The sequence below is a fragment of the Gossypium arboreum genome, chromosome 3, assembly GCF_025698485.1.
Source record: "Gossypium arboreum isolate Shixiya-1 chromosome 3, ASM2569848v2, whole genome shotgun sequence".
NCBI lineage: Eukaryota > Viridiplantae > Streptophyta > Magnoliopsida > Malvales > Malvaceae > Gossypium > Gossypium arboreum.
Genome location: NC_069072.1, coordinates 120,757,831 through 120,768,555, shown reverse-complemented (window position 1 = coordinate 120,768,555; position 10,725 = coordinate 120,757,831).

Genomic DNA, 10,725 nt, shown 5'->3' with positions numbered 1-10,725 from the left:
TGAATAAGTTTGGGTACCGTTCTCTCATAGTATCCTTGGGCTCCCACGTAGCTTCTTCAACCCCGAGATGGTGTCATAAGACTTTCACTAAAGATATTTTCTTATTTCTCAATTCTTTAACCTTGCGATCTAAAATCTGGATGGGTTCTTCTTCATATGTCATATCAGGTTTAATTTCAATCTCAGATAGAGCAATCACATGCGAGGGATCAGATCGGTATCGTCGAAGCATCGATACATGAAATACGTTATGAATCTTTTCTAATTCAAGTTGCAACAACAGTCTATAAGCAACCTGCCCAATACGCTCAATAATCTCATACGGCCCAATGAATCTCAGACTTAATTTGCCTTTATGACCGAATTAGAGTATTTTCTTCCACGGAGATACTTTTAAAAACACTTTATCCCCAATCTGAAACTCAATATCTTTCCATTTTAAGTCTGTGTACGATTTTTGATGATCTGATGTTGTTTTTAGACTTTCATGAATCACTTTCACTTTTTGTTCAGTCTCTTTGATCAAATTGACCCCGTGTATCTTATTCTCACTAAGCTCAGTCTAATATAAAGGTGTTTGACATTTGCGACCGTACAAAGCTTCGTAAGGTGCCACTTTGATACTCGATTGAAAGTTATTATTATACGTAAATTCAATTAGTGGCAAGTATCGTTCCTACGTACCTTCAAACTCAAGAATACAACATATCAACATATCCTAGAGTATCTAAATAATCCGCTTGGATTTACCATCCATCTGTGGGTGAAAAGCAGTGCTAAAGTGTAGTTTTGTACCTAATGCATCTTGCAGTTTCTTCCAAAACTACGATGTAAACCTCGGATCTCTATCCAAAATAATAGAAATAGGTACTCTGGGCAATCTCACAATCTGAGAAATGTACAACTCAGCAAGCTTATCAAGTGAATAATCTATGCGAACCAGAATGAAATGAGCTAATTTAGTCAATCTATCAACAACAACCCAGATTACATCTTTCTTACTCAGTGACAGAGGCAATCCCGATACAAAATCCATCGTGATTCTGTCCCATTTCCACTCGGGAATTATAATCAGCAGAAGTAACCCAGACGGAACCTGATGCTCAAATTTAACTTGCTGAAAAGTTAAGCATTTCGAAACAAATTCTGAGATATCTCGTTTCATACCATGCCTCTAATAAAGCTGTTTCAGATCATTATACATTTTAGTACTACCAGGATCAACAGATAACCGACTGCTATGAACTTCATTTAAAATCATCTGAATCAACTCTGAATTTCTCGGAACACATATTCGGCCTCTGAATCTCAAACAACCTTCAACATCAACTCGAAATTTTGAATCAGTATTCAAATCACATCGAGCCCGTTTTGCTAACAATTCATTATCGACTTTGTAAACTTCGCAAATCAACTGCATAAATAATGGTCTTGCTTTCAACTCAGCTACAATTGAGCCATCATCATATAAAGCCATATGCGCATTCATCGCATGCAGAGCAAACAGAGATTTTCGACTTAGAGCATCGGCAACAACATTGGCCTTTCCCAGATGGTAGTCAATTACAAGCTCATAATCTTTTAACAACTCTAACCATTTTCGCTGTTGCAGATTTAGATCTTTTTGAGTCATCAAATATTTTAAGCTTTTGTGATAAGAATAGACGTAAAATTTCTCACCGAACAGATAGTGGCGCCAAATCTTCAATGCGAATATAATAGCTACCAATTCCAGGTCATGTGTCAAATAATTCTTTTCATGCGGTTTTAACTATCTCGAGGCATAAGCTATGACTTTGCCTTCCTGCATCAAAACACAACCTAAACCATTCAAAGGTGCATCACTATAGATCACAAATTCTTTACCTGATTCTGGCTGAACTAACACCAGAGCTTCAGTCAAGAAAGCTTTCAACTAATCAAAACTGTTCTGACACTTTTCTGACCACTCAAATTTAACATCTTTCTGAAGTAGTCTCGTCATCAGAGTTGCAATCATAGAGAAACCTTTTACAAACTATCTGTAATAACTAGCAAGTCCCAAAAAGCTTCAGATTTTAGAAACATTTCTCAGAGGCTTTAAATCTAGTATTGCCGAAATCTTGCTCAGATCAACCCAAATGCCCGATGTTGATACAACATGTCCCAAGAAACCAACTTCACGCAACCAGAACTCACATTTATTAAACTTTGCATACAACTGTTTATCTCGCAAAGTCTGTAGCACAATTCTTAAATATTCGGCGTGCTCGAATTTATCACGGGAATAGATCAAAATGTCATCTATAAACACAACCACAAATTGATCCAAATACTGTCTGAAGATCCGATTCATTAAATCCATAAAAATAGTAGGCGCATTAGTAAGTCTAAAAGGCATAGCCAGAAACTCATAGTGTTTGTACCTCGTTTGGAAAGCAGTTTTCGGGACATCGGAGTCTTTAACTCTAACTGATAATAACCTGATCTCATTTCTATCTTTGAAAACACTGTAGCCCCTTTCAACTGAATGAACAAGTCGTCAATTCGTGGAAAAGGATATTTATTCTTTATAGTCACCTTATTGAGCTATCGGTAGTCGATGCACATTCTCATAGTTCCGTTTTTCTTTTTCACAAACAAAATCGGTGCACCCTAAAGAAAAAAACTCGATGGTGCGAAGCCTCTATTAGTCAATTCTTGCAACTGAGGTTTCAAGTCTTTTAATTTAGTCAGTACCATTATATACGGAGCTATCAAAATCGGAGTTGTCCCCGACACTAACACAATGCCAAACTCTACCTCTCAAATTGGTGGCAAACCCGGTAATTCTTCAGGAAAAACATCCTGATTTTCGCACACTAGTGGTACTGATTGAATCTTCTTTTTAGTCACTTTAGAATCGACTACATAGGTAAAATGCTTTACAACCCTTTCTCACATATTTCTGAGCTAACATCAAAGAAATCACTGCCGGTAAACCATTCAGATCATTAGACTTAATCTAAATTATTTCATCATTCTGGCATCGCAAATCAATAGTCTTCCATTTGCAGTTCACAATAGCATCATGCAACGTTAGCCAATCCATACCCAGAATTATATCAAATTCATCAAATGGCAACAACATCAAGTCAGCCAGAAAACATGAATCTCGAATCATCAATGGGCAATTCTTACATACTTTATCAACCAAGACACACCGCCCTAAGGGGTTCGATACTCTAATCACAAACTCAGTAGACTATACAAGAAGAGTCTTACTGATACTTAAGTCTCACATACATAAGAACGAGTCAATCCAGGATCAATCAATGCAACAACACTAGAATCATAGAGAGTGAAAGTACTTGTAATCACGTCCGGAGACGAAGCTTCTTCAAGAGCGCGGATAGCATAAGCTCTGTCAGGTGTGCGAGCCTCAGATCTAACAGCTGTGTCTTTAGTTCCCCTCTGGCTACCACTCACATTACCCGTGTTTTTGGGTGGTCTACCTCGAGCTGCCATGATACTCGGCCTCGTATTCTGCATTGTGTCTTGCTCAACCAACTCAAGGAATTCACGAATGAAATAATCTAATGATCCACATTTAAAACAAACCCGATCATTCAATCTACAATTACCAGGATGTCATTTACCCCAATGTTTACACTCAGTTTGGTTCGGTCAGATGTTGCCAACACTAGCTACTGAGGTAGTTCTCGAGCTCACAGGTGGTCTATCTCGATCATGTCTAGAATAGCCCGTAGTAGCCTTTGAATGGCTAAAGTCATCTCAGAATTTCTTTGATGCTGACTGAAATGACTTATTTGATCTCTTTCGTGAATCTTTAGCTTCAAAGTTAACCTTTCTTTTCTCTTTCCTGAGCTCTTCAACTTTGCATGCTCGCTCGACTAGTACCACCAAATCTTTTATTTCAATAATCCTGACTAACAACTTAATATCTTCATCGAAACTGTCTTCTAATCTTTTACACATTATTGCCTTGATTGATACACATTTCCGGGCATATCTGCTGAGTCTTACAAATTCTCATTCATATTCTGCAACTCTCATGCGACCCTGTTTTAACTCGAGGAATTCTTTGTGTTTTTGATCTATAAATCTCTGACTATTATATTTCTTTCGGAATTTAGTCTGAAAGAACTCCCACGTAACCTGTTCTTTTGGAACCATCGATACTAGTATATTCCACTAGTGATACGCAGAATCTCGAAGCAAAGATACATCATATTTAATACACTCGTCAGGAGTACAGGATAGCTCATCAAACACACGGACAATATTATCAAGCCAGAATTCAGCTCGCTCAGAATCGTCATCAACAGTGGCTCTAAATTCTTCAGCCTCATGTTTTCTGATTTTATCAACTGGGAGCTTATTTAATCTCATCGGATCAATAACTTTCCACGTCATCTGCTACGACTTGATCGGGATCCATTCACTATACGAAAAAACATTTTAATTGTCAGGAATCATCACATTATCGCAATTTATAAATATGACATGTATAGCTAGACTCACAAGCGCTACGTTAATCCTAGAATCAACTAAATCGTAGCTCTGATACCAATCAAATGTAACACCCCTAACCCTTATCCGTTACACGAGTAGGGTTACTAGGCATTACCTATCATAGTACAACTCAAACTGACATTTATTACATTCCATACTTTGTAATTCATCCACATTAAGAACACTTATTTCAGCCAAAAATTTTGAAACTTTAATACAATTGCAAATTTTATCATTTAATACTTACTTATAATCAATCATGTATATTTAATTAACATGTATCGAACAAGTGACAAAATGATTAATACATTAGCTTAATATTAAATATACCATTTCATAATCAATACACATGCACATTTTAAAACTAAATGAGCCATATTACTCAACTTAAAATACCACTCACATATGCGGCATGGGTATTAGTCAATATGAACAAACATGCTTTGCACATTATTTTAAGTTAAAACATCCACATGGCAATAACCAAACATTACATGTACTTCACTTAAATAAATATCATTTAAGACTAAACATACCTCTTTTCTAGTCACTAGACCATGCGCATATTGAATCAAATAAAACATAAGCACCATAGCAACATTACAACATGACCGAACATACCATAGTTGCTTATACTACATGTGTATATTTACTAATATTAATAAACTATATCTAAACATAGTTACCAAATGACCAAATGTACCTCTTCTATTATCACAATTTATGCGCATATGACCATAATAAATTGAACCATTTTGAGCACAAATAACAACCAAAAAGTTCACCCATTTCGCATGCTTATTACCATGCCTAAAATGACATATTCACTACCAAACATTTAGCCAACATTCGGTCATTCAAAATGACTTTAATATGACTTTTAAAATTTTGTTCACTCTTTGCTATCCAAGACCGAACCAAAATAGCTAATTCATAAGTGAACATGTCATAAGCATATACCTTTTATTTTAACTAAGTTTAGCCGAATATACTCATACATTGGACAACCTACCATTTAACTAAAAAATAACCAAATCAATTACATGAACATGTAACATAAACATTACTTAATCAACTTATATGTCATTTTCCATAATTCATCAAACATTGATCATATACCTTATAGTCTAAGCCAAGTTCATGAATGATTGATCACATATATGAATACAAATTACACTGCATAATCAAAAATACCAATCATGCATGTCGTATAGCATATTTACCAAAAATTAGCTTGTACCGCCCAAATCTCGAAAACCCCTGTTAAATTTATTTTTGTGTGTTTGTGTTGTGGATGTTTGTTGCCTTAGTGGTTTAGTGCTTTGGGAGTGTCTGGTAAGTCATGAGTTCAAGCCTTGACTTGAGCAAAAAATTTTCTTCTACTTGAATAAACCCTTATCTCCAACTGGTAGACTCTTAAATTAATGTGAGTAAAGCAAGACATAAAAAGCTTGTTAGCTTAGTGGTAAGTGGCGTGTGGAGTGAGCAAGGGGATCTGGGGTTCGAATCCCTACCTCTACTTATGGAGATTATTTTTTCTAGTGACCATAGGAGGAGGTTGTGTTTGATCGAAACACTAAGGGTTTGAACAGATTTGAATGGAGTTGTTGGTAGCTAAATTTGTAACATCCCGAATTAGTGGTTTCGAGACCACAAATTCGACGTAATAGAATTTATTTTTAATATATTTTTATGGTCTACAATTTCACATAATGATTTCGTGAAAATTTCGTTCAAAAATTTTGACGTTTGGGCACTCAATTTGGTCAAAAGGACTAAATTGTAAAAAGTAAAAAAGTTTAGTTCTACATGTTAGAGGTGTCTAATTTTTATGAAATTTTAAATGGGAGGTCCTTAATTGGTAATTATACCATTTTATTATTTTTTGGACAAAAATGGACATGAAATGGGTGAAATAGAATATTTTAATTTAGGGGCATTTTAGTGATCTAGTAATTAAAATGAATTAAAAACAAAATAAAAGCCAAAATTTCTTGTCCACCTTCTTCCTTGGCTGAATATGACATGAAGAAACCATGGCTAGGGTTTTCCAAGCTTCCAAGCTCGATTGTAAGTCCGTTATTGCCCCGTTTTAATGATTTTTATGTTTTTGAAATCCTCGTAATAAGATCTAGCTATTACTACCATTTATTTGAGCTAGGGTTTGTGTTTAAAAATTTACCCATGAATGATATGCATGTATTTTGATGTTTAATTGTAGAGTATAAAGGCTCGATGTGTAATAAACGACTTTTGCTAAGTGATTTTCGGTAAAAATGCATAAAAGGACTAAATCGTAAAAGTTATAAAATTAGTCATAAAAGGGTGATTTAGTGGAAATTGGGGACTTCCATAGTTATGAAAATGATTCGTCTAGGCTTGAAATGCAAGGAAATTGAATAAAAATCATTTTACGAGCGTTGGGGAAAAAGTGCAACTATGGGAAATTTTAGGGGTCAAAATGCAAATTTTTAAAAATATGATTTTTGGACCCATATGAATAATGTGACTAATTATTAGGCTAAATGTGATATTATAGATCAAGGAAAACAAGATTCAGGCTTAGAATGAGGTTGAATAAGGTTAAGCACAAACTCGAAATAAATAGTCATACTTGAAACCGAGGTAAGTTCATATCTCAATGATAATGCAATGATATCATTGTTCATGCTTGAACTCAAATTGATGTGTCAACATTGTGTGATGAATATTTATACAGTTGATATGAAGATTATATATTGTGACAAATGCCTAAATATAATTATGTGCAATACCATGTTTATTTCATGGACTAATATCCAAATAAATATGAAAATGTGTTGAATTGAATGTACATTGCATGATCAGCTATGCTTATTGGTATACTTGGTGAAAAGAGAAAATCCCGGTTGAAAATAAAGGGATATCTGATGGATACGCTATTCTTACATGATACGATATGTGTTGTAGAAAAAGATTTAGCCCAGACGGGTAATCTGTTAATCTCGGTATAGAAAGGTTTTAGCCCGGACGAGTGTTTCTTGTGTGATCAAGCCTCCCGAAGAATATGTGTGCATTATGGATTTAGCCCGGACGGGTAATCTGATTAGGGTCTGAATTTAGCCTGGATTGGTAATTCAGATCCGAGCTCATTAAGAGTGTTTGTCATTACAAGGGATTTAGCCTGGACTGGTGATTCTGACATCACTCTATGAGTTTATATTATGGGGGACTTAGCGTGGACTGTAATCCCGCCGTAAGATGTAAGGTTCGCGGGAGTGCTTGCTTGAAAACAATCACTTGTATGACTTGATGGTAAATGAGCTATCCAATGAGATTTTTAAGAAATTCAATGGGTATTATAATGAATAATGCGATGAAAGTCCCGAGATGGGTGTGGTGATAAAGGTAAAGTTAATTGATATACTATGGATATGTACAGGTACATACATTATACTCATAAGTGTTGCCTTATTGAAATGTGATAAATGATGAGTAAGTGAATTCATGTATGTGTATACATGATAACCATCCTTATGCTTATGATTATGAATTGTGTTGTAATATCATGTTAACTTACATTGTGTAATGAGATATGGGTTTCATGAAATGATGAGTCCATGATCAATAAGCTTATGATAGTTACTATGAATTTGCACTAAAACAGTTTTGGACAGCAGCAATAGTCCGACTTTGAAAATCCACCAAAAATAGTGGAAATTGAGTTAGAGACTGAATAAAATATGAAATTAATGGGTCTAATTTCAGATAAAGGAAATGGTGCTAGTAAAGGAATCTCATATGATGAGATATTTGAATTCTTGTGAGACAGAGTTAGAATGAGTTTGGAATCCCTTGTTCTGACTTGGGAAAATCACTAGAAATTGTACAAAAATAATTATGAGTTAGAATCATATGAATGAAATCCTTAATGGGTATACTTTCAGGAGAAAGAGACAAGAACATTATCCGAGTCTCGTACTATGATATAAATAAATTTTAGTGAAGAAAGGTCGAAGCTATCAAATAGCGAAATAGGGGAGATTTTGAATAATAAACTGTACTTATTTACTAGACCAAAAATTCTAGAAATTTTATTGTAATAAGATAAATGAGTCTAGTTTTAGTTAAAATTAATGGATTTTAATTTGGAGTTCCATAGCTCTAGATATAAATAAATTAGTAACTACGAGTCGAGAAAATAGCTTAACCAGTATATGAGTAAAAGTGTCATTATGGTTGATTGTGTGACAGCCCAAAATTGACCCTAGTCGGGATGTGGTTTCGGGACCACAAAACCGAGGCATAAAAATAATTTAAAATTTATTTTGATGCCTATGATATGTGTTAAATTGTGTGTGACATTTTTGATGATTTGATTTAGTGTTATAAATGTGAATTTCACTAGAAAGGGCCTAGTAGTAAACTTTGAAAGTATGATGGGAAGATGTGGGATGACTAGTTGATCATGCATGCAAAAATAAGGGATTTGCATGTCAAATTTCCCCAAAAGAAGCATAGTGGCGGCCAAGGTAGGTGTTGATGGGCAAGGGAAACATGTTTCCAACATGTTTGGTTAGTGAGTTATGTATGAAGAAATAAAATAAGAATTAGCATTAAAGAAATGAACAAAAAAAAGATGAGCATGGATGCCCCCCTTACCGTGAGTTGTAGAGAAAGAAAGAAAAAAATTTGTTCATCCATTTTTCACTTCTTTGGCCGAAAATACTAAGGAAAAAGGGAGGATTTTGCTCCATTTTTGGTTTAGAAGAGATCTAGAAGGAGATTTGGCTATACTTGCATCAAGATTAAGGTATGTATGAGGTTGTGTCATGAGATTCATGCATGTTTTAGTTGCTAACTTGATGTTCATGCTAGCCATGGTTCAAATCCTTGTTATGCCATAGAAATGGTATTTGGCCAAGGTTGATATTGTGTTGAAGCCATTGCATGCTAAATGTGAAGCTTGCTAATGATGCATGTAATGATGGATTGACTACTCTTGAAATTTCTTTTAGTATTCTTGAGTAGGGCATTGAGTCCTTTGTTTAACCATGACCAAAATTTAAAAGGAGTATGGTGTGTGAGGTATTCGGCCATGGCATGCTCATGAGCATGGTTTATGTTTCTTGCATGTTAGTTAAAATTTGTGTTTTGGATGGTTATGAACACCTTGAAATTGACCTTGCACCTATATGTGTATATGTGTTTGCACATGATGATTTGGTTATGAAGTAAATGATAAATATGTTTGTTTAAAGAAGAAATGGTTGAAGAATGTTTGTGAAACTTGCATGTATATTCGGCCTAGTACTTATATGGTGTGAAAATCTCGAAATTTATTGTTGATTTTGTGACAGCCCAAAATTGACCCTAGTCGGAAAGTGGTTTCGGGACCACAAAACCGAGTCATAAAAATAATTAATTGTTATATTCTATGCTTATTGTGTGTGTACATGCACATGTGGAAGTTTCATTCTCTAATTTTATCAATTGTATGAGAAATTATTAAATAGGGATCAATGTGAGACATGGTGAAATATGATAGGCTAATTTTAAATGGCTTATTAGTGCATGTTAACACAAAGGTGGACTTGCATGTCAAATTGCCCAATTTATTAATGGTGGCGGCCAAGATGGGATATTGATGGGCAATATATATGTTTAATTAGATTTTAATAATAAGGAATGGGTCATTGGAGATAAAATAATGTTAGTAAAGAAGAAAAAGAAAAGAAAAAAAAGAATGCTCATCTTTTCTCCATTGCCGTGACTTGAAGGAGGAGGAAGAATGGAATTCTTTGGTTCATGATTTGGCTTGGATGATGCTTAGGAAGAGGTAAGCACTTTGAAATCCTTGGAAATTTAGGTATAAATGAGGTGATTAGTTCAAGTTCTACTCATTTCATGGATTAAATTTTGTTGTTTGGAGGTTTGATATTCGCCAAGTAGTTGAAGCTCTTGGTGCATATGTTTTTTTTCTTTTGAAGGTTGAAATTGGTTTGTTCATAAGGGGGTGCGAATGTGGCCATCGAAAGGTCTTAATGAACAATATATGTAGCTTGGGTTTATAACATTCGGTTAAGGAATGTTGTGTGCTAGCAAGTTTGGTTTAATACTAGATGTAAACCACTTTGTATTTGATGAATTGAAGAAAATAGCGAAGGGCAAATTAAAAGATGTTGAATGAATTTTTGGCTTAGTTGAGCTTAAGCATTCGGTCAATTATGGGCATTGTTGTAACCTAATTGT